The 21,181-nt window shown below is 44.7% G+C and overlaps 1 protein-coding gene across 2 annotated transcripts in view; it reads right to left on the reverse strand.

Annotated features, from left to right (window-relative positions):
• The window catches only part of LOC120918834 (protein MTSS 2-like), a 172,878-nt gene that overhangs the window by 111,868 nt on the left and 39,829 nt on the right, over positions 1-21,181 (reverse strand). The gene's annotated exons all lie outside the window — the stretch shown is intronic.

A 21,181-nucleotide genomic window follows, 5' to 3' on the forward strand; every position in this document is an offset into this window, starting at 1 on the left:
TGTGTGTGTGTGTGTGTGTGTGTGTGTGTGTGTGTGTGTGTGTGTGTGTGTGTGTGTGTATGTAATAATTTATAGAATATATATAACATTTTGGGAGAGTACATGTGATCAGCACAGAGCCAATCAGTACTGCTCAGAGCTGGGGTAGACAACCTGGGGCCTGCCAGCTGTTGCAGAACTACAAGTCCCATCATGCCTCTGGAAATAATTGTAACTGCCAGCCTTGCAACTCCTCATGGGAAATGTAGTTCCATAACAGCCTGAGGGCCCCAGGGTGCCTACCCCTGGTCCAGATGGTCAGAGTATATTGAAAACACTGCCTACAAGCTTTAACCAGATACTGATAGAAGTCACAAGACTGCTATATACTGCTGATGAGAAAATGTATTTTTGTAAATATATTTTTAGAGGAGGAGGGGGAGGAGCAGAGAAGAGAAGGAGCAGCAGAGAAGAAGAAGGAGGAGGAGCAGCAGAGAAGAAGAAGGAGGAGGAGCAGCAGAGAAGAAGAAGGAGGAGGAGCAGCAGAGAAGAAGAAGAAGGAGGAGCAGCAGAGAAGAAGAAGAAGGAGGAGCAGCAGAGAAGAAGAAGAAGGAGGAGCAGCAGAGAAGAAGAAGGAGGAGCAGAAGAGGAGGAGGAGAAGGAAGAGGAGGAGGAGAAGGAAGAGGAGGAGGAGAAGGAAGAGGAGGAGGAGAAGGAAGAGGAGGAGGAGGAGAAGGAAGAAGAGGAGGAGAAGGAAGAGGAGGAGGAGGAGAAGGAAGAGGAGAAGGAAGAGGAGGATCAGGAGGAGGAGGAGAAGGAAGAGGAGAAGGAAGAGGAGGATCAGGAGGAGGAGGAGGATCGAGGCTGCTCTGTGCAAAACCATTACAGAGCAGGCAAGTATGATATGTTTGTTATGTTTTCTCAAAAAAAAAATAAAAAAAAAAATAAAGCTGTTAATATCACTAAGTTAGGAAGTGATGGGAAAGGGAAAGCTCCCAAACAGGACATAGCATGAAACTATTTCTAGAGATTACTGTTTACGAAATCCTATTACTGGAAATTATCTGGATAATTGCAACACGTAATGTTCCAACACATCTATTAACAGTCATTAATGCAAAAAAAAAAAAAAACAGTCATTAATGCAAATATTTCCCCCCCAAAACTACAGATCTTAAAAAAAAAAAAAAAAAAGAATTCTGCCAAAAGCTGCATCACATTATCCCAACTATTTTTATCATTTTATAAACAGATCATATGAAATCATCTCACCAAGCAGCTCGTTTAAGCCGAAAGCATTACAAAGTTCACATTACAGCATAATCTGTAACGCCGCATACACACGCTCAGAAATTCCGATGGGAAAAAAGTCAGACGGAATTTTTTCATCGGATATTCCGACCGTGTGTATGTGTGTGTGTGTGGCCCATCTGACTTTTTCTGTCGGAAATTCTGACAGACTAGAAAGAGAACTTTTCTATCAGAAATTCCGTCCGTTTGTATGGAATTCCTACGGAGAGAAAAAAAACACGCATGCTCAAAAACAATTTGACGCATGCTCGGAAGCAATCACTCAAGTGGCCCTCACTATTCAATGGGTTGAGCATACCTATCTGCTCCACATAATACCCAGAAACAATTTTGAATTATGATTGCTATAGCATTTACTGCTACAGGGTGGCAGAAGTGCGCCAGATCACACGCACGCACGCACGTACAAAAACTTAATCCGGGTAGCCATGTCTGTGAAGTCAGAGTTTTACAATGCCTCATGGGAGGTGTAGTTACGTTGCTGTTGCAGCTGGAGGGCTGTAGTTTGAAGATCCCTGGATTGGTGACACTGGTTCCCAAAAAAAAAAAAAAAAAAAAAGTGTAAAACAACATGTCAGTTAGTGTCCGATTTGTCCAACATTAGAAGTCACTGATCGTCATCATTACTAGTAAAATAAAAATTGCAAATATATAAAATATCCCATAGTTTGTAGACACTATGGCCCGGATTCACATACATCGGCGCATAGTTATGCCGGCGTAGCGCATCTCTTTTACGCTACGCCGGCGCAGTGCACAGAGGCAAGCACTGGATTCACAAAGCACTCGCCCCCAAATCTAAGCTGGGTCTCCTCGGCGTAAACCAGCATAGGTGGAAGTGGGCGTGAGCCATGCTAATGAGGCTTGACCCCATGTAAATGATGAACTGAGCGTCAAAGATACGAATAACGTACGGCGCATGCGCCGTCCCGTGGACGCATCCCAGTGTGCATGCTCAGAATCACGTCGAAACAACTCCCTAAAGATACGTCGAATCAGTGCCTACGACGGGAACGTAACCTACGCCCAGCCCTATTCACGTACTACGTAAAATACGATGGCTGTGTTCCCTGGTCCATACCTTAGCATGAGTTGCGCCCCCTATATGGGGAATAACTTTACGCCGAACATACGACTTACGCAAACCGCGTATATTATGCGCCGGGCGCAACTACGTTCGTGAATCGGCTTATCTCCCTCTTTTGCATATGCGCATAGAAAATCAATGGGAGCGGCCAGCAGAAATATGCGCCCACGATACGCCGGCGTAGGAAAGTTACGTCGGTCGGATGAAGCCTATTTTCAGGCGTATCTAGTTTTGTGGGCACGGCGCACAGATACGACGGCACAGATTTACACTTACGTGGCGTATCTCGAGATACGTCGGCGTAAGTGCTTTGTGAATCTGGGCCTATAACTTTTGTGCAAACCAATCAATATACGCGTATTAGGATTTTTTTTTTTACCAAACATATGTAGCATAATACATATTGGCCTAAATTGATAAAGAACTACGATTTTTTCACTTTTTTTGTTTTAATTGGATGTGTTTAATAACAAAGTAAGCCTAGGTTCACACTGCTGCGAATTCAAAATCGCGGTAAAATCGCGATTTTACCACGATTTCGTGGCTGCGATTTTGCCGTGATTTTGGCCGCAATTTAATGTAAATCGCGGCCCGAAATCGAAAAAAGTAGTACAGGAACTACTTTTTGAAATCGCAGATGCGGCGTCGCACTGATTAGGACAGTGCCATTGCCGACAATTGCCGCCGATTTGAGATGCGATTTGACATGTCAAATCGCATCTCAAATCGTTCCAAATCGTACCCAGTGTGAACCGGGGCTAAAACAATTTTTTTTTCTTCCAAAATTGGTCTTATTTTTGTTTTTGCTTATAGCGCAAAAAAATTTTAAAGGGCAGAGATGATCAAAAAGAAAACTATTTGTATGAAAAAGGACAAATTTTATTTTGGAAAACGTTGCGTGACCGCGCAATTATCAGTTAGTGCCGTAACGCAACAGCCTGGTCATGAGGGGTGGGGGTAAAAATTCCGGATCTGAAGTGGTTAATAGCTGTAGTTCCGCAGGTTAAGATGTGGATAAAACACACTTGTGTATTCAAGTAGAGCAATAAATACGAAGCAATGCGAGGCATAACAGCAGCAAACAAGTAAACGCCACACTAATCTCCACCCCAAAATTCACCGCATTCCAGATTCTTCACGTCCAGGTTAAAAATATATTTTACACAAACATTTGTCCGCTACAGGAAACTGTAAAATGACACAAATGTCTTACAAATACTTTACAGCAACACTAACCAGTCTAATAAAACAAAAGAAGAAAAAAAAAAAAAAAAAAAAAGGAAAAGGAAAAAAAAGAAAAGAAAAAAAGTCTGCCGATGGTGAACTTTACTGTAACGTCAAACAAGAGGTTAAACACAATGGTTCCAACACATCATAAGACAATAAACTGCTTCACTAGTACATTCCAGTCCAGAACCCAGAATACACTAACAGCCAACAGCCATCTGCAGCTGCACTACATTCCTGCATGTCGAGAGAGAGAAAAAAAAAAAAAAAAAAAAAAACTTTTCCAACTGTCATTTCCTCTTACTAATGAAGACTTAAAGCGTTTCTAAAAATGGAAACGTGGATTTGTTTTCATACCCTCGGAACGAGAAATCCCAATGGCCGATTCCAGGCGCTTTTCGCAGCTGCAGGTCAGACGGTAAAAATCGGCGCATAGTACAAAAATTAAACTTTATGTACGCTCGCCGAGACCGCGCGGTCATTTTTCATTTCGATGAAACCGGAGATAACATGAACGTAAAAAAAAAGTTCAAAGAGCGTTTCTACATCGCACATGTGCGGGTAATTGACGGACGGTGGCGGCTCCTTCTAGGAAAATCAGGATGTGTTCCCGTTGGTGTCTATCCAACGTTTGGTGGCCAGCTGTCAGATCTGGAATTGCTTTGGAAACGTAGAAGAGCGACAGGAGAAAAAACGCTAAGTGGTCCATCAAGTCTACCTTGGCTGAAGATCTGTTCCAGGCACCAACTACTCTTTTGGTAAACAATAAATAAATAAATACTTCCCAAGATTAGTTATGAACTTCCCTCTGCTGGTTAGAGATCATGTCCCAGTATACTTAAAGCGGGGGTTCACCCCAAAAAAAATTTTTAACATTACATTCAGCCGAGTTATGAGAATGACATTAGGCTGTTTTTTTTTTTTTTTAATCCTTGCCGTACATACCGTTTTATCGATATTTTCACCGCGGCTTCCGGGTATGTAATCTGCGGGACTGGGCGTTCCTAATTGATTGACAGGCTTCCCACCGGCGCATACAGCGCGTCACTAGTTGCCGAAAGAAGCCAGACTGCGAGCCGGCTCTATACGGCGCCTGCGCACCGACGTTCGGCTTCTTTCGGCAACTCGTGACGCGCTGGATGCGCCGGTCGGAAGAATGTCAATTAATTAGGAACGCCCAGTCCCGCACATTACATACCCGGAAGCCGCGGTGAAAATATAGATAAACCGGTATGTACGGCAAGGATTAAAAAAAAAAAAAAAAAAAAAAAAAAACAGCCTAATGTCATTCTCACACCTCGGCTGAATGTAATGTTAAAAAATGTTTTTTGGGTAAACCCCCGCTTCCTGCCCAGACCTATTTTTAGTTTTCAGCACTGTTGCACTTTGAATGACAATTGCGCGGTCATGCAACACTGTACCCAAATTAAATCTTTATGTTTCTTTTTCCCCCCACAAATAGAGCTTTTGTTTGGTGGTATTTGATCATCTCTGCGGTTTTTATTTTTTGCACTATAAACAAAAGAAGAGCAACAATTTTGAAAAAATAAAAAATAAAGCACAACATTTTTTACTTTTTGATTTAATAAATATCAATAAAAAAAATGAAAACAAATTTTTCCCTCAGTTTAGACCGATACGTATTCTTCTACATATTTTTGTCGTTTTTTAAATTTTTTTACTAGTAACGGCGGCGATCTGCGATTTTTATTGTGACTGTGACTTTGCGGCGGACATAATCGGACACTTAAGTAAATGTGACTGGCAGGGAAAAGGTTAACACTAGGGGGCGATTAAGGGCTTAAATATGTTCCCTAGTGAGTGATTCTAACTGTAGGGGGAGGGGACTCACAAGGGGAAGAGACTGATGTGTGTTTCTCTGTACTGGGGACACACATCGGTCTCCTCACCTCTGACAGGACATGGATCTGTGTGTTTACACACACACACACACAGATCCACACTCCTGCCGTGATTGCGGGCAATCGCGGGTGCCCGGCGGACATCGCGGCCGCCGGGCCACGAGCGGTGCCAATTGCGCGCCCCCTAGATGGCCGGGAAAAAAAGGACGTCATATGATGTCTACCCGGAGGGAGGGAGGGTTCCTGCCGGCGTCATATTATTATGGCTTGGTAAAGAAGGGGTTAAAGTGGTCCTGAGGCTCCATTCACACTTGTACAACTCCAGAGTTGCACTGACTTTGGCGTGCAACTTTGGATGGGTGCAACTTGAATACGACCTTTGGCTTTGACCAGTGATCATGGCAGAGCAGTGTAAACCTCGGCGTGGCGTGGCAGAGCAGTGTGAACCTCGGCGTGGCGTGGCAGAGCAGTGTGAACCTCGGCGCGACGGGGCAGAGCAGTGTGAACCTCGGCGCGGCGGGGCAGTGTGAACCTCGGCGCGGCGGGGCAGTGTGAACCTCGGCGCGGCGGGGCAGTGTGAACCTCGGCGCGGCGGGGCAGTGTGAACCTCGGCGCGGCGGGGCAGTGTGAACCTCGGCGCGGCGGGGCAGTGTGAACCTCGGCGCGGCGGGGCAGTGTGAACCTCGGCGCGGCGGGGCAGTGTGAACCTCGGCGCGGCGGGGCAGTGTGAACCTCGGCGCGGCGGGGCAGTGTGAACCTCGGCGCGGCGGGGCAGTGTGAACCTCGGGAATGCATTGTAGGTAAAGCAGCTCCTCCACATGCATTTCATCCGTGTAATTTGCCTGGATTTCATGCAATCTGATTCCTAGGAGAACAAAACTTGGATACAAGATAAGAAAACTACAATCATCATGGGAAAGAAGAAGTGGCGCAAGATCCCCTTTGAGAAGGTAATAAGAGGATTAGCGTTGTTGGTCTCATTCCTAAGCAGCTGCAGAGATCAGATAGAGAGTATTTGCTGGAGATCTCTTCCCACTCATGCTACACCCAGTCCAGGGAGGGAACGGGCAACCACCTATGTTAAACTTTGGAGATACACCTTCCAATGCAGTCATACGGCATTCCTCCAAACCACCTAAGAATAGCCGTGCCGCCACATGAATGCGCTGCTCCGTCACAGGAAATCCATTGTTCACATAAAACAAACAAAGCTTTATTGACACACACATCAATACACGGTCCTGGGCCTGTGCATTTCTGTAATGTATACAGAGCAGAGCTGCCCGGCAAGACATGCGACTCCAAGGGGAATCCTGTACAGCTGAACTCCATGCAGCACGGTTTATATCTCGCAGAACCCAAATCAGATCATGCCTGCATATCCAACCGCCTTATGCAAACCTGAGCTTAAACATTTTAGTGTCACTTCAAAAAGTTATTTTCAATATTTTTTTTTTTTACTCTGCAGCTTTCATTAACGTGAACTATCCACAGATGAAACAAATCCTCCTAAATACGTTGTACCCATTTATCTGCAGCATTCTAAAAGCACACAGATCAAAGGCTTTTTCTCGGCTCCAGAAATCAGGGGGTGGGGATCAGATGTCATACACGGCACAGCATAGAACAAGGAGCCGAGTGTAATCCGAGACCCGAGTGGAGGGAATGGACACCACCCCATAGGGAAACACACAACTGAGGTGGCGTCACCTGATGTGTGCTGGGGGAGGGGTTGTCACTTGGGATTGTCTGGAGTCCGCATAGGACTGTCGGAAACCCACAAATCCTCCTACACGTGTTGTACCTGTATCTGCAGCCTTCTCTCAGCTACAGCCCCCTATAGCACACAGGCCTTTTTCTCGGTTCCAGAAATCAGGGGGTAGGGATCTATTATTATACACTAAGCAGCTTAGAGCAAGGAGCCAAGCCCACACACTGCTGAAGGCATCTTTTTTGATATCCTATGTAGCAGATGAAATCCAATACAGTCACTTCATGTTACAGGAAAAGCTGCGGACGCGTTTCATACCGTATGAAGGTGCTTAATCATAGCTATGATTAAGCACCTTCATGTGGTGCGAAACGCGTCAACAGCTTGTATTGGAAGTCATCTTATGTAGTCATCTGCTACATAAGATATCAATAAAGATGCCTTCAACTGTGTGCGGCCGTCGAGGATTTTTTCTTCCTTCCTGTCTCTAAATTGGTTCTTTGGTGTTATCTTTTGGGAGCCGTCAATCACGTCACAGGTATCTGAGGGAATGGCACGGGTGACTGTTCCTTCAGAGCACATGCGCCGAGGACATCATCGGCTGCATTTAATGTAACCATCTCCTAAACGGTACACAATTAGGAGATATTTACAGTACCTATAGGTAAGGCTTACCTACAGGTACAAATTACCGTATTTATCGGCGTATACCGCGCACTTTTCCCCCTTAAAATAAAAGGAAAATCGTGGGTGCGCGATATACGCCGATACCCGCGCTCAGTTTGAATGCCTGCGCCGACATATACCGAGTGCAGTACACTCGGCTACATTCGGCCAGGCTCGGCTTCGCTCGTGCTCACGCATAAACCTCACAGAGTGTGAGCACGAGCAAAGCCGAGCCTGGCCGAATGTAGCCGAGTGTACTGCACGACGGCATATGTCGGCGCAGGCATTCAAACTGAGCGCGGGAAGGCGATTCGACGGGTAACAGCGTGGGAGAACACCACTGAAGCCGCAGACGGACCCGACGAGGAGGACACTAACGAAGCCGCAGACAAACGCCGGACCCGACGAGGAGGACACCACCAAAGCCGCAGACGGACGCCGGACCCGACGAGGAGGACACCACCAAAGCCGCAGACGGACGCCGGACCCGACGAGGTCGCCGATGGACGCCGCGCAAGACACCAAAACTAAGTACTAAAATGTTATTTTTACAGGAATTACGGGTCCGCATTAGGGGTGCGCGCTATACGGCCGGAGCGCGCAATACCCCGATAAATACGGTATGCCTTTGTGTTTACTGCCTTTGGACAGAGGAGGAGCAGGCAAGTATAGATATGTTTCTTATTGAATTTTTTTATTTTTTTTTACGTTAACAGGGATTCAATACGTTAACAGAGGGGGCGAGCACGACACTCCACACCAGGGAGGAAGCCTTGCATTGCTGTATGGATTTACAGACAGAAGAACAGGAAGTGAGGATTTCTCAGAAGAAATAAGGACATTTAAAAGCAAAATGGAAGGATGAGGTAAGTGAAGGAGGACTGCACTAAGGTAGAGATAGCTATTTAGAAAAAAATAAAAATAAATTGTACCTTTACAACCCCTTTATATTGTTTTTGTACTGCATGTAGGTTTGCACCCTCACACGTAGCAAGACTTTAATGTAGCTAAACCCTTTTGCAATTCTGTGTCACAACTTGGTTAAAAAAAAAAACAAAAAAAACGGCCATCCCCTGGATAATGTGCGCCAGGAAGAGACAAAACTTCAAATAGATTTCAGCGTTCGGATTTCTGCGAAGCCCAACTGATGAATGGGAACTAAATTAACAGAAGGTTTCCTTCCTCAGGAAAACCAGAATGTGTTTGCCTGACAGAGGGGGGCGGGGGGGGGGGGCGGGGGGGGAACCAACATGATGTGAACACGAATGCCGTCATCTGGAATCATGTTTAACCAGTAGCATGCAGCTGATCGGAGCGCTGAGCAAACACAAAGTAGTATTAAATGACCGTTCCATGTGAAACCTCCCCAAGACAAATGTAGCATGTACTGCCAAGAAGCAGAGACCCAGACAGCAGCTAACCCATGCATAGAGCGCCAGTTGTACGCCGCAAATTAAAGCGCAAGAACATGCGTGTTATAAGGTGCCAACATGACAGAATGTTAGATGTGTGCAGGGGCTGCTAAACCACAATGGGTGTAAGGGCCAATGACTGGGGAATGCCGAGTGGCCACCGACGTAGGTCAGATGTTTGAATGCAATATGTCCATTGCTCATTTCTTTCACGCTTACATCTTAGAACTTGAACACTGGAAAATGGGCTACCTAACCTGGACTGATCCACTAGCAAAGTTCAAAGAAGTTGTGAAACTCCTAAACTCTGCACACTCCTAAACCCTGCACTCTGTACTAGGGTTGTCCCGATACCACTTTTTTAGGACCGAGTACAAGTACCGATACTTTTTTTCATGTAGTCGCCGATACCGAATACCGATACTTTTTTTAAATGTCATGTGACAGTTTTCAAACCACAATACAGACTAAGGATATTTTCTTTAGAATTATAAAGAACTCTAACTCAAGACATTATAAAAGAATAAAAATGAGTAAAAATGAATAAAAATGTTTTATTTGCTTGTCACGCAGTAGTAAAAAACTCAAAGAATTTTCATAGAACATGTTGATCAATACAAAAAAAGTATTCTATTTAGTATCGGGAGCATTTGCGCGAGTACGAGTACTCCCGCAAATACTCGGTATCGGTCCCGATACCGATACTAGTATCGGTATCTGGACAACCCTACTCTGTACGCAGCACACTCCTAAACGATGCACACAGCACACTCCTAAACCCAGCACACGCCTAAACCCTGCACACGCCTTAACTCTGCTTGCAGCACACACCTAAACTCTGCACGCAGCGCACACACGCCTAAACCCTGCACGCAGCACACACACGCCTAAACCCTGCACGCAACACACACGCCTAAACCCTGCACGCAGCACACACACGCCTAAACCCTGCACGCAGCACACACACACGCCTAAACCCTGCACGCAGCACACACACACGCCTAAAACCCTGCACGCAGCACAAACCCTGCACGCAGCGCAAACGCCTAAACCCTGCACGAAGCACAAACGCCTAAACCCTGCACGCAGCACACACGCCTAAACCCTGCACGCAGCACACACACGCCTAAACCCTGCACGCAGCGCACACACGCCTAAACCCTGCATGTAACTCACAACTAAAACCAATAGGTAGCGCACCACAGATACAACCAGCAATTTCAGGGCAATTGAGATGAAATTGAGTTTGACACCCCGGGAGTCAACTCATGCCTTGGACATGAATAGATTGATAGACCACCATACAATTCATAGATATCCTAAAATAGGATATCCTACACTGTAGTTATTTTAGGATATCTATGAATCACCTGCCAGTCGTCAGTGCCACCTGCCAGTGCCCGCTAGCCATCAGTGCCACCTGCCAGTGCCCGCCAGCCATCAGTGCCACCTGCCAGTGCCCGCCAGCCATCAGTGCCACCTGCCAGTGCCCGCCAGCCATCAGTGCCACCTGCCAGTGCTGCATATCAGTAACACCTAATCTGTATTGTGCTTTGAGAAACTGTTACATGACATTTAAAAAAAAGTATCGGTATCGGCGAGTACTTGAAAAAAGTATCTGTACTTGTACTCGGTCTTAAAAAAGTGGTATCGGGACAACCCTAAACTACACACATTACAATCTAATAATTAACCCGCTTTGGATCCATCAGCAACTGCACAATGGTAGAACCCAACATTTAACAGTTTAAGTGGATCTTACAGCAGATTATAGAATCAGATTATAACCTGTACGGCCAGCTTGGAGCTGACCATAATCAGTCCATCTAAAGTACTTGTTCTTTCTTCAGCGACTGCACAGCCTGTTGGAAAAATCTCCATGCAATCTGCCTGATCCCTTTGGTCTCCCAATGAGACAAAGAAACGAAGGGGATGATGAAGGTTATTTCTCCACATCAGGATATCCTCTGGTTGTAGTTGGTCACATTCATCTGAGCTTGTTTTGTAATGCCGTAGCTTACCAAGCCACTAAGGCTGCATTCACACCTGAGCATTTTGTCGCCTGAAGCGCGACGCCCCAAAACGCTAGAGGGGAAAAGATACATTATTCTCTATGGAGATGGTTCACATCTCCACTACAAAACGCATGACGCCGAACACCTGAAGCCCAAACAAGTTCTGGACCCTTTTTTGTCGCTCGAAATCTAGGTGACCCTAGACCTGTAAAAAACGCTGCGTTTTGTCGTGGCAAATCGCGGTAAAAAACACTGTTTTGTCGCGGTAAAAAAACACCGCAAAACGCTACGTTCCAGGTATGAATGCAGCCTAAAGAAGAAACATGGCAAGCTAAAGATGTGGCTTGGCAAGTCAGGTAGGTTCTGGGGCTACAAACATCTGGCAGATATTGGTCTTTGAATTTTTTATTTTCTCAGCTTTGGTTCAGCTGAGATGTGGATTGCATAGGTGCTGCAAAAAACTACAAATCCATCTAAAAAACGAATGGGAAATTGTACATCAGCGAGCAAGTGGAAAATTAAAAATACATCAAAAAAAGAGTCAAGGTAAACTCCATCAGAACTCATACGTATTCTTGGAATAGAATACACGTAATCTCTGCATCTTCTATTTAAATGCATGTTGTGGTCGTTTCAACAAATAATTTATTTGCTGGAACTTTTGAAATGAAACTTGAACGTTATGCTTCAATCACTTAAAAGAAGTCTGGGGATGCCACATGCTTTTTTTTGCCCAGGGTGGGGAGGATTCTTTTTTTTTTCATCCACATGATTCACGTTAATCTATGAGCAAACAGCACAGAGAAGTACAGTTCTCTGAGTCACATTTAGGAACCCATGATACAGAGATGAGTAAGCTGCGGTTAGCGAGCAAATCAGAGCTTCCATCTAGCTACCTCTCTACAATTCTATCCCCACAGTCTTAGTTTCTCTAAAAACATTTTCATAGAAAAAAAAAAACCACACAACTTTGATCTCTGTGGCGGCCACCTACATTTTAGCTATCAAGTAGGTCTTTGAGCGGGAAGACGACGACCAATCGGCCCTTAGGGCACTTGGAAAATACTATCTCAGCTATCCCTAGACCAAGGGTGCGCAACCTTTTGAAGCGCGAGGGCCACTTAAGCAACTTGGTAACCAGTCGAGGGCCACAATGAGTGGAGCGGGCGGATGACAGGTCGCGGCTACCCTATAGGCCATGGGTGCTCAACCTGTGGCTCTCCAGCTGTTGCGGAACTACAATTCCCATGAGGCATTGCAAGCCGCTGACAGGTACAAGCATGTCTCCCAAAGGCTGAGGCATTATGGGAATTGTAGTTTTGCAACAGCTGGAGAGCCACAGGTTGAGCACCCAGGCCCTCCGATCCGCCCAGATGAAAGGGGATGAATTCTCTTTTGTTTTTCGGATTGGAGGTAGGCGGGCGTAAAACGGACATCAGTCGCTCTATAGAGGTGAATTAAGGGTCCCATTTGGTCGGGCCGATCGTGTGAAAAGGGCCCAAGACTGCTTTCACACTGATGTGCTGTGGTTTAGCCACACTGCGGGTGCACCTGTGTCTATCCTGCGGGTTAGCTGAACTTTGCCATAGACTCCACCTGTGGCAAAAGCCAGCGCTGTAGAGGACGCATCGGCTTATGGGGTTCTGCTCTGCAGCCGCTTTCTTCCTCTACCACCAGCTTCATTCACAACACTGATGCTGTGGTATGGCAGGTTGGCAACCTGCGATCTGGGCTTGCCAACCCTCCATTCCAGAGAAGGAGGTCAAGGGCCACATCAGAGGGCTTTGCGGGCCACCCTTGCCCTAGACGGAAGGGCCTACCTTCCCAGCAATATTTCAAGGGGTTGCAAAGGTTCATGTTTTTTCACCTTAATGCATCCTATGCATTACGGTAAAAAAAACATCTGGCGATTACCGCCCCCCGTTTTACTTACCTGAGCCCTCAAAAGTCCTGCGTCGAAAATGCGCTTGATCTTGGCCCTGTCTCCTCGGCTCTTCATTGGATAGATTGATAGCAACACAGCCATTGGCTTGTGCTGCTGTCAATCAACTCCAATGACGCCGGGGCCGAGTCATGTAGTCGGTGGCTATGGACGCCAACTAGCAGGATCGCAAGGTAACCCCCTTGGTTATCAGAAGTGGGGAGGAGCGGAGACAGCTGCCGAGGGACCCCAGAAGATGAGGATCGAGGGCCACTCAGTTGTTGTACTCAGTGTTACTGCCTTGCGAACCCCATAAGAGGCGGTATCAAAGGTTTCCGAGACTAGTGTAACACACCAACGGATGGCAGCACAAGGCTGCACACACAATTACAGGGAGCACAGACTTTCATGTCAAGTCAGTGTGCCAAAAAATATTGGGAGCCGTGCAACTGGTGCTATTCTGACCACGTGCACTACCGCCTATGCATATTCCTCATGGACAGCAAGCTAGAACAAAAGGGCAAACGTGAAGGTCGGCGTGAAACTGGGTAAAATTTGCCACAGAGACGTTTGACATAATTCTGCAAGTTTACGGCGATGCTACAATGAGGTGTTCGAGGTGTTTTGAGTGGCACGCGCTCTTCATCACTGGAAGATGACAAGAGATCAGGAAGACCTTCAACAAACTCAACTCCTGAAAATGACGAAACCATTCGGCAACTTGTGCTCGACACTCTTCGAAAAGACCTCCAGGACACATTCCAGGAGTGGCAGGAACAATGGGAGCGTTGAATGGCTTTGCAATGGGACCATTTTGAAGGCAAGAGTGGGTAAACTTAAATAAAGTACTTGCTTGTAAACAGAGCGATGCCGCGTACACACGTTTTTTAAAATGGTCATTAAAAACGATCGTGTGTGGGCTCCAGAGCATTTTTCTTGACGTGAAAATGGCCATTAAAAATTTAGAAAATGCTCCAATTTTTCTGGTCGTTTTTCACGTCGTAAAAAACGGCCGTGTGTTGGCTTAAACGACGGGGAAAAAACGTGCATGCCCAGAAGCAAGTTATGAGACGGGAGCACTCGTTCTGGTAAAACTAGCCTTTGTAATGGAGATGGCACATTCGTCATGATGTAACATCTTGAAAAGCACGAAGACTGAAAAGCGCGAATCGTCTCTCACCAAACTTTTACCAACACGAAATCAGCAAAAGCAGCCCAAAGGGTGGCGCCATCTGAATGGAACTTCCCCTTTATAGTGCCGTCGCACGTGTTGTACGTCACCGCGCTTTGCTCGAGCATTTTATTTTTCATGACGTGTGTAGGCAAGGCTCACGTCGAGAAAAACTTTGTTTTTTCTAGGACATTAAAAACGGTCGTCTGTATGTGGCATTAGTCTCAAAACTTTTTGAAACCACCTTGTAAACCGGATGACCGCCAACTGTAAAGTTAAAATCCAAAAAAGGGGAGAAAATACTGGGTTATCTATAAAGTTTTATCCTGAGGAGTAATCTTCAGTTCACGGTCCAATAAATGGCACCTTTACCAGCTTTGCCCATCGGTACGGATGTGGCTGCTTGTTTTCTGCTCAAATGATTACTGTAATTGAAACCTGCTGAATGGGGCTGACCCATGGAAAAGAACATTGACGAACACTTATTTAACATCTGGTACGGCTGGAAGTATGTTGACGGAACAACTGGCCACTTTTTACTTCGTCTAACGCCATCCTGTTTTAACAGGAAAAATAAAAATACTAGGTACCCAGTATTCCCATCTCCTTTACCATACTCAAAATAAGGAAGCCAACACTCAAACTTAGAGTAAATCACTTTGCCAAAATAACCAAAACCCAGTGGCTAGGCCATTTGCTTCAAACAACCCACTTTCCCCAAGATTAGATATGCACTTGACTTATTTTGGGCATGTTAATTACCTATAAAAGACTCCCTTGTGTAGATATCCGAAATCCCTGAAACTGCTTTTGGAGAGCCGCCATCTTGGATGGGATATCAGCAACCTGTCATTTATGGGAGCTGCGGGAAGCTAGACCAGCACAGACAGTACTAAGAAACTCCCTTAAGACCCTTTTCACACCTGCAAAGCGACCTGAAACAGCCGCTGCTGTCTCTCCAGTGTAATAGCCCAGAGGGGCTAATCACACTGGAGTGGTGCACTAGCAGGACGGTAAAAAAAAAAAAAAGTCCTGCTAGCAGCATCTTTGGAGCAGTGTGTATACTGCTCCTGCCCATTGAATCAATGGGGCACTGCGGCTATACCGCCGCCAAAGCGCCTCTGCAGAGGCGCTTTGCTGTGGTTTTTAACCCTTTCTCGTTGCTGCATTATGTAAAACTATTAGAATAGTTTTTTTACAAATTTAGGATAGGGTTATTTCAACCAATGTCGCGTTACTCTTTGATCAATATTTTTACGTTTTCTATTTTTTATTTTTGTAAAATGGACCAATAAGCCCTGCCAACCTTTGCACCGTTGACTATTTGTTAAATTAATAAAAAAATATATATATCTAAAAAAAAAAAAAAATCATAAAACATACATATACTCTATCTCTATCTCTATCTCTATCTCTATCTCTATCTCTATCTCTATCTCTATCTCTATCTCTATCTCTATCTCTATCTCTATCTCTATCTCTATCTCTATCTCTATCTCTATCTCTATCTCTATCTCTATCACAATAGGTGAAATATATTTTAAAGTAATGTGGAGGTTTTATGTAAAGATGTATTTTTGAATGGTTAGAGGAGTCGAACCAATGATGAATTTCAATTGCATTGACAAAAAAAAAATTAGAAGGATGGAAATTTTTTATCCAATAAACAAAATTTAAAGTGTCAATGTTCAAGTAACAGGTCAGGATGACCATTATGTGGTTCCATGAGGGCCAGATCAAATGAATTTTCAGAATTTCTGCATTTTCTAATGGATCCTGTGATATGCCCAGCTTGCTCGCTTCTAGAAATGGGGGGGCGGCCGTGTCATTGGTCACAAACCCAACAACAACAATAAGGCTCCATGCACACTGAAGCTGATAAAAGCTATTAAAAAAAATGCCAGTAGCTTTGCAGGGAGCCTTTCAACGTTTTTTAGCGTATTTGCAATAGCTTTAATCAGCGTTTTTAAGTGTAGCTCTTTTTTTTTTTTCAATGGATAAAAAAAAAACGCAAAAAAACGCGCGAAAGCACTTTGAATGCAAATTTCGGGCGTTCAGAAAAAAGCCAATAAACTCCAAAGCTCATTAACACTAAAAAATGCCCAGGTGTGCATGGGCACATAAGGCTAACATAGAGTTCAGTTTATGGGCTTTAAAAAAAAAAAAAAAGCCAAAACGCCAATAAACTGCAGTTTATCAGCTTCAGTGTGCATGGAGCCTAAAGCCACGTAGTGGATGCACAAGCCGTTAGCCAAGCCAGGAAACAATGCAAGGCAGGGCAAACCACGAGATAAAGAGAAGAAGCATTCTATCGAGGGACAAGCATTCATTAAAAGGCTTCCCTTGGCTCGCTGTAACCACTAAATAACCGAGAATTGCAAGGGGGAAAAAAGAGGAAATGCACACAAATATTGAAAATATGTATTTTGCAATTACAGGATGCCCAGCCCTGTCACCAAAAAAAAAAACCACGCGACTTTTATATAATTTTTGGCAGAGACTCAATGCAGGGTTTTGAGGTGAATGTGCAATTAATCATCTATTGCACTAGTTCTCTGGAATGAGAAGTCCTCGGTATTGCACTTTTCTGTGCTCTGCCTTTCAGTGCCAGTAACTGCAAATAATCAGCAGCCAAAATAAAATAAAATCCATCTAAACCAGCCGCTCAATCTATTTTCCCGGGAGGAACACGTTAAATAATTTTCTGGTCTCTGGGAACCTCTGCTGAAAATGATTATACCTGGCCAGAGACGCATTGAATTTCGATCCATCTTTGGCCGTTCCCGCTAGAGAGAAGTCCATATAATGATTGGCTTCTCTCGATCGGGAAAGATTTCTCACTTGATCAGCGCTGATCAGTGTATTCCAACAGCGGAGAAGTCCCACTTCTAGTGCAGCAGGGAGGATTCCTCCATCCATCTCAATTGTGTGGATGGGGGAAACCATTGTTTTTGCGATCACTCCATTGGCTGATCAAAAGACATGTCACCACTGGGAAACCGTGCACCAATTGATGAAAGCATGCAGACCAGGGGTCACCCAACCATGACCCTCCAGTTGTTCAGGAACTACAATTCCCATCATGCCTAGTGATGTCAGAGTTTTACAATGCCTCATGGGACGTGTAGTTTTGCAACAGCTGGAGGGCCATAGTTTGGAGATCCCTGAATTGTAGACCAACACTGGATCTAGGACAGGGGTCTCCAAACTTTCTAAGCAAAGGGACAGTTTACTGCCCTTCAGAGTTTACGAGGGCCGGACAGTGGAAGTCGAAAAGGTCCAGACGTCATTGGGTCCCATTGTAGGTGTCGTCACTGTCATTTTCCCCATTGTTGGTGTCATTGAGAGGAATTGTCCCCCATCATTGGTGTCATTGTAGGGAATTGTGCCCCATTTTTAGTGTCATTATGAGGATTAGTGTCCCATTGTTGGTGTCATTGGGCCCCATTGTTTGTGTCAGTAGGACAAAAATTATGCCCCATGGTTGGTGTAATTGAGAGAAACTGTGCCCCATTGCTAGTATCAGTAGGAGAAATTATGCCACATTGTTGGTATCAGTGGATGAAATAGTGCCCCAAAAGCCGGATAAAGGCAAGCAAAGGGTCGCATCTGGCCCCCCGGGCCGCAGTTTGGAGACCACTGATCTAGGAGATCAGCAGAGCTTATGTGCAACAAAGGATATTAAAAAATGTATAATAAAAAAAAAAGGCGAACATAGTATTGTACATAAAAAAGGTTGTAAAGGTAACAAAAAAACCTAAATATCTTCCTTTACCTTAGTGCAGTCCTCCTTCACTTACCTCATCCTTCCATTTTGCTTTTAAATGTCCTTATTTCTTCTGAGAAATCCTCACTTCTTCTGTCTGTAACTCCACACAGTAATGCAAGGCTTTCTCCCTGGTGTGTAGAAAGCCTCTTGAAGGGGGCGAGCAGGAGTGTCAGGATGCCCACTAACACACAGCTCCTTTTTCTATCTGCAAAGTAGAGAGTGTCCTGACTTGCCTGCTCACCCCCTCCCCCTTAAGAGGCTTTCTTCACACCAGGGAGAAAGCCTTGCATTACTGTGTGGAGGTACAGACAGAAGAACAGGAAGTGAGGATTTCTCAGAAGAAATAAGGACATTTAAAAGCAAAATGGAAGGATGAGGTAAGTGAAGGAGGACTGCACTAAGGTAAAGGAAGCTATTTAGTTTTTTTTTTTTACCTTTACAACCCCTTAAAATTAAAAAGTGGAAATGGTTTATAATACACAGTGCTTCAGCAAACTAAACGTCATCTTGTTATGGTTGAAATCCAACACTGTGGTGTAGACAAGTCCACCGACACCAATGGGTCATATTTTTAGGCAGCGAAGGCAAATGGAAAGTGCAATAACGTGAACAGAGCCTCGTGTACTACCTCTAGTCGCCTAATCTGCAGACACTTTCTAGAAATTCATTCTATTTCCGAAGTCAAATTCCACCGGAAAAAAAGGCATGGAGGCAAAAGTTCTATCCGTATAGCATGTCCCATAGGTCAGAGGATTCACACGGTCACATCCTGACATCCCGCAGCAGTGGGAGCAGAAGAGTCGGCAATGCAAACCAGAGAGGAGCCGGAGCCGTACATAAACATCCCTACACATGGAACTCTGCATAAAGCAGACACACAGCGCCAGCACACACTCAACTACATCCGCCATAGCTTTGACATTTTGGAATAGGTGCGCTTTAACCACTTAACCCCCGGACCATATTGCTGGTCAAAGACCAGAGCACTTTTTGCGATTCGGCACTGCGACGCTTTAACGGACAATTGCGCGGTCGTGAGACGTGGCTCCCAAACAATATTGGCGTCCTTTTTTTCCCACAAATAGAGCTTTTTTTTGGTGGTATTTGATCTCCTCTGCGGTTTTTAGTTTTTGCGCTATAAACAAAAATAGAGCGAAAATTTAAAAAAAAAAAATGAATATTTTTTACTTTTTGCTATAAGAAGTATCCCCAAAAATATCTAAAAAAAAAAAAAAAATCCTCAGTTTAGGCCGATACGTATTCTTCTACATATTTTTCGTAAAAATAAAAAAATAAAAATCGCAATAAGCGTTTATTGATTGGTTTGCGCAAAAGTTATAGCGTTTACAAAATAGGGGGTATTTTTATGGCATTTTTATCAATATTTTTATTTTTTTACTAGTAATGGCGGCGATCAGCGATTTTTTTTTTTCGGTAATGCGACATTATGGCAGACACTTCGGACACATTTATGGGACCATTGGCATTTTTATAGCGATCAGTGCTATAATCCCCAAAATGTCTTGGTATGCTGACTGGAACCAAGGGGTCAAGCCCAACCCCTGAAAAACAACCCCACACCATAATCCCCCCTCCACCAAATGATTACTGTGCCCACAAGTGGTGGCAATCAGTGCCAGCTAGTAATGCTTCCTATCAGTGTAACCTACCAGTGCCGATCAGTGCCCATTATTGCCACCCATCAGTGCCACTTATCAGTGCACACCAGTGCCATCCATCAATGCCCTTTAGTGCTACCCATCAGTGTCACCTCTTAGTGCCACCCTTTAATGCAGCCCATTGGTGCAAATTACCCATTTGCAACATTTTATAACAAAATATTAAAAAAATATAATATTCATCCATCTTTTAAAATATTTTTTTTAACAAAAAATAAAAAACGGCAGCGGTGATCAAATACCACCAAAAGAAAGCTCTATTTGTGGAGGAAAAAAATGATTTGTTTGGGTACAGCGTTGTATGACCGCGCAATTGTCATTCAAAATGCGACATCGCTGAAAGCTGAAAATTGGTCTGGGCAGGAGGGGGGTTTAAGTGCCCAGTAAGCAAGTGGTTAAAATGTAATCAGGAGTTGCTTTAAAATGAGGAAATATATCTGATGGAAGTCCACTTTTCATGGTAGAAGAATGGATGTGAAGGGATCCAAGCTCTCCGTACCTCACCACACAAGTGACATCTAAATACTGGAGTAAAAAACAAAACACGGCAACCTCTTAAAAGGTGGAAGCCATGCTGGTATGAGAACAATTCTGTTCAATGTTATGAATGCCAGCAATAAAACACTTGTAAACTTCTATATGGTAAGAGTCCAGCCCTCCACCTACTGCATTGTTCTTCTACCACTCCACCCATCTGACATGCTGAGATAAGCCGGTTTATCATGGAACTTAACCTACATGACATCACTGGAGGAAGAGGGGGATTGGAGCTCAGTGCTTGCAGAAAATAAAAACACTTGCTAGTGTTTGTTCACTTTGACTTTTCATTGTTTTCCAGTTTGAATTAAACCCGAGCTCCGGGAAACTTCAAAACTCCCTTTCACTGGGGCTGCGCCTTTAATGTAGGGGGCATGGGAATGTAGATTTACTTAAAGCCCGTCCCAGCCATAATTTTTTTACAATCTCAAAATTTGTATACACTCGGGTATAAGCCGACCCGAATATAAGCCAAGGCACCCAATTTTATCACAAAAAGCTGGGGAAACGTATTGACTCGAGTATAAGCCTAGGGTGTCCATCTGCATGCCTCACTGTGCCCATGACTAGACTTACGTTTAACAGAAGGGGTGCCCGGCTTTGAAAAAAAAATGGTGCTCCCCAGCCGTAGGTCCCCGAGACAGAAAACTTTGCACACTTGTAGAGGAGAACTGGGGCTACATGTGTGCCAAGTTTGGGGTCCAGGAGACCATCCGGCAGACACCTGGTCCCCAAAGTTACTGGTCCCCAAACACGCTGTAACAGACAGAAAAGCGCAAATCGTCTTTTACGAACACGGAATCAGCTAAAGCAGCCCAAAGGCGAATAGAACTT

The sequence above is a fragment of the Rana temporaria genome, chromosome 12 (genome assembly GCF_905171775.1).
Source record: "Rana temporaria chromosome 12, aRanTem1.1, whole genome shotgun sequence".
NCBI lineage: Eukaryota > Metazoa > Chordata > Amphibia > Anura > Ranidae > Rana > Rana temporaria.